The sequence below is a fragment of the Ornithodoros turicata genome, chromosome 6 (assembly GCF_037126465.1).
Source record: "Ornithodoros turicata isolate Travis chromosome 6, ASM3712646v1, whole genome shotgun sequence".
Lineage (NCBI taxonomy): Eukaryota > Metazoa > Arthropoda > Arachnida > Ixodida > Argasidae > Ornithodoros > Ornithodoros turicata.
Genome location: NC_088206.1, coordinates 39,097,017 through 39,101,780, shown reverse-complemented (window position 1 = coordinate 39,101,780; position 4,764 = coordinate 39,097,017).

Sequence of the window (4,764 nt, the reverse complement as noted above, 5' to 3'; positions counted from 1 at the left end):
CGCGACCACTCAGGGTGCAACAGGGGAACAAGATACGGGGTTTAAACCCCGTGATCTTACTTTCACATATACATATTACAAAATTAACTTAGGACATCTTTAATATTATTTTTATATGAAATGATATTAAGCCCCGAAGTTCACTAGATTGGCCATTTGGCCATTTCGAGTGCCGGTTTGGAAGCGATTTTGTCAAACGCGACCACTCAGGGTGCAACAGGGGAACAAGATACGGGGTTTAAACCCCGTGATCTTACTTTCACATATACATATTACAAAATTAACTTAGGACATCTTTAATATTATTTTTATATCAAATGATATTAAGCCTCGAAGTTGACTACATTGGCCATTTGGCCATTGCGAGTGCCGGTTTGGAAGCGATTTTGTCAAACGCGACCACTCAGGGTGCAACAGGGGAACAAGATACGGGTTTAAACCCCGTGATCTTACTTTCACATATACATATTACAAAATTAACTTAGGACATCTTTAATATTATTTTTATATCAAATGATAGTAAGCCTCGAAGTTGACTACATTGGCCATTTGGCCATTGCGAGTGCCGGTTTGGAAGCGATTTTGTCAAACGCGACCTCTCAGGGTGCAACAGGGGAACAAGATACGGGGTTTAAACCCCGTGATCTTACTTTCACATATACATTTTACAAAATTAACTAAGCACATCATTAATATTATTTTTATATCACATTGTAGTGGGCCGTGGACAACGACGAAGATGGCCACGCGCCTAGAGCACCTGCCTCAGTTCCACCGGCGCGGCCATGGAGATAGGCCACCGTCACCGCCTCTCCGTGGCATACCATCATCGCTGGTCAGGGCTCATGTAGAGGAACTCCACCTCCTCTACATTTGGTGACCCGAACGTGATGGATGCACCGGTGAGGGCGGGCAGGGGGACGAGGCACGAGAAGGCTCGGGCACCGGGGTGATGGCAGGCAAAAAGGCAGGCTTGACACGATCCACCGAGACCACCTCGAGCCGGTTAGGAAGCCTAATGGTGATGGTCTTCGATTGACGAGAGTGGACGGGAAAAGGGCCGTCGTACGGGGGTTGGAGAGGTTTGCGAACCGCGTCGTGCCGCAGAAACACATGGGTTGCGGAATGAAGAGCCGGATGAATGAAGACGGGACGGGACGAAGAGGACCGTGTGGGCAGTGGTCGCAAGTCAGCACAGTACGACTGCAGGCGAGTGGCGTAGTGAAGAAGGTCAGGAGCGGGTTCGGCGAGAGTTGCATGGTCGAAGAATTCTCCTGGTAGTCTTAACGGCGCGCCATGCACGAGCTCAGCAGGTGAGACAGGGGCGTCTGTCTTGATGGCAGCCCTGACGCCAAGGAGAATTAGTGGTAGGCGTTCCACCCAGTGGCTGGGGTCGTCATGTGAGCGCAGGGCGGTCTTCAGAGTGCGGTGGAGCCGTTCGACGAGGCCGTTGGCGCAAGGGTGATAAGCCGTCGTCTGTCGATGTTGGGAGCCGAGAAAACGGCACATCTCTGCGAACAGACGGGAGGTGAACTGGCGGCCTCTGTCGGTGGTAATCGTACCGGGCGCGCCGAAGCGGGCCACCCAAGTGTCGAGGAAAACGCGCACCACCGTGTCAGCAGTTATGTCGGCGATAGGAATGGATTCCGGCCAGCGGGTGAAGCGGTCAATGCAGGTGAAAAGGTAGGCTTTGCCGGCAGATGTCGGAAGGGGACCCACCAGGTCCAGATGAACATGACGGAAACGAGCATCGGGTGTAGGAAACGGTGATGGAGGGGAAAGTGTGTGGCGCTGAACTCTTGAGCGCTGACAGGCCAAACATAGGCGGGCCCAATCGCGGACGTCTTGGTTCAGCGAGGGCCAGACAAAGCGAGCCGCAATGAGCTTTTGAGTGGCCTTGATTCCTGGGTGGTGCAGGGAGTGAAAAACGTCGAAGATGTGTCGTCGAAAATCTTGCGGAATGAGGGGGCGTGGGCTGCCGGTAGAGACGTCGCACAGCAAATGGTAAGGCGTTCCAGGGAAGGGAATTTTGTGGATGGACAGAGATTGTGGACAAGCAATGAGGTCTTGGATGGCAGCATCGTGGTCTTGAGCTTGCGCAATTGAAGCGTAGTCGACAGTGGTCGGGAACGTGAGGGCGGAAATCCGTGCCCGTGAGAGAGGGTCCGCTGCGACGTTGCTGGTGCCAGGGAGGTGTCGAATATCTGTGGTGAATTCGGAGATGTACGCGAGATGGCGCAACTCCCGAGGCGAATGAGATGAGGAACCGGATGAGATGGCGTACGTAAGGGGCTTGTGGTCGGTGTAGATTGTGAAATTGCGTCCTTCGAGAAAGTGGCGGAAGTGCTTGATGGCGAGATATGTGGCAAGCAATTCACGGCCAAACGTACTATACCGGGCCTCCGCCGGCTTCAGAGGCTTTGAAAAGAAGGCGAGTGGCTGAAGCTGTTCGTCGGGGGTGACTTGATGGAGGGCACCACCAACAGCTTCAGAAGACGCGTCGACGGTAAGGATGATAGGGGCGTCAGGAATCGGGTGAGCGATGAGCGTAGCCTCGGCCAGGGCACGCTTGATGCTGTGGAAGGCTGTTTCGGCGGCAGCTGTCCACGCGAGCTGTTTGGAAGGTCCACCGGGCCCAGAAAGGAGGGAGCAGAGCGGGTGGATCAGCTGGGCACAATGGGGGACGAAACGGCGGTAAAAATTTATGAGTCCTAAAAATTCTCGGAGCTTGCGTCTGGTGGCAGGACGCGGAAAATTGTCGATGGCTTCTACTTTGCGGCGGAGTGGGGTGATTCCTGCGGCGTCTATGTGATGGCCAAGAAACTCGATGGTAGAGACGCCCAGGTCACATTTTGCAGGGTTGACGACGACGCCATACTCTCGTAAACGCTGGAAAAGCTGCCGGAGGTGACCTTCGTGCTCCGAGAGGCTGGAGCTGGCCACCAGGATGTCGTCGAGATAGCAGAAGCAAAAGTGGAGGCCGCGCGTGACTTCGTCAATAAATCTTTGAAAAGTCTGCGCCGCATTTCGCAAGCCGAAAGGCATCCGGATGTACTCGAATAATCCGAACGGGGTCGTGATGGCAGTTTTTGGGATGTCGGTGGGCTCCACGGGAATTTGATGGTATGCCTTGATGAGATCAATTTTGGTGAAGGTAGTGGCTTCATGAAGGCGGGCGGCGAAGTCATGAATATGTGGCAATGGGTATCGGTCGGGAATGGTCACAGCGTTGAGAGCGCGATAGTCCCCGCATGGGCGCCAGTCCCCTGGGTCTTTTTTGGGAACCATATGAAGCGCAGACGCCCAGGGGATGCTAGAGGGACGAACGTAGCCAAGCGCGAGAAGATGGTCAAATTCGCGTCTGGCGATGGCGAGACGCTCAGGTGGAAGGCGTCTCGGCTTGGCATGCACAGGGGGCCCTTGGTAAGAATGTGGTGCGTGGTGGAGTGACGAGGTGGAGTGTCCGTTGGAGGCAACCGGATGACATTGGGGTACTCGTCAAGAAGGGCGCGAAATTGCTCCGGAGCTGACGGGCGGACAATGACAGGGCTGATCGGTGCATGTAAGGCACGTACTCCGTGGACAAACAGACCGGTACTGTTGTCGTGGAGCTTCCTTCTTTTGATGTCGACCAGCAAATCAAAATGGCGTAGAAAGTCGGCGCCCAAGATGGCACCGGAAACGTCTGCGATGATGAAAACCCATTGGAAGCTGCGTCGTAATCCAAGGTTCAATGTAAGTGAACGTTCGCCGAAACACTTGATGGGGGATGAGTTGACAGCGCGCAGGGAATGAGGGGAGGAACGATGGCGATCGGAGGGGAGTGGTGGGATGATGCTCACTTCAGCGCCAGTGTCGACGAGGAAGCGAAGATGATTGATGGAGTCGATGACGTAAAAGAGGCGGTTGCCGTTGCCTCCAGCAGCATCTGCCGCCATCAGGTGCTGGGAGAAATGTAGAGGAGGTGTTGTTCCTCTACATGAGTTCCACCGGTGCGGCCATGGAGATAGGCCACCGTCACCGCCTCTCCGTGGCATACCATCATCGCCGGTCGGGGCTCATGTAGAGGAACTCCACCTCCTCTACATTTGGTGACCCGGACGATAAACATCAAGTTCGGAGCAATTCGGCCCTTCACCATCCCAAATTTCTGACACCATCGACTAGCACTACCACGGCACGCTCTCCCTGGAAGCCACCGCCATTACTCGACTCATTACAACGACATCACGACCTCTGCTCGCCTCTCGATGAACACGCCGACCGCTCCCGTCCCGCCTCTTTCCACGCTTCCGACCCGCTACCGACCCGCAACGACCAGACCGCTCACTGATCATCGCATCCGCCCACCGACCATCGCTTCACGGCTTCCAGGGACAGACCTGCGCTATCCACGGCCTCCGGCACACTAACGACCCACATGCTTCATTTCATGCATCCCCACGCTCATCCCCTGCCGGCCGCGACACCAGAGCAACGTGCTCGCCTGCCGGTTTCGGCAGTCGCGGCAGCCGACGCCACGGCACGTTTTCAGCCGGCGTCTCGGCAGCCGACACGGCTAACGCAGCCTCGCTCTTCCTGGAATCTCCCCTACGAGATCTCGCTCCCGTGCCGGTAGCGGCACCCCAGGCCACGACTTCCACGCCAGACCACGACTTCGACGTTCATCTCTGGCCAACCTCATCGCTGCCGCTCCCGCCCCACTCATCGACCTCTGCCTGCAACGTGTGCTGTGCCGCCCGTGGACATGTCGAGCAGTGCGCG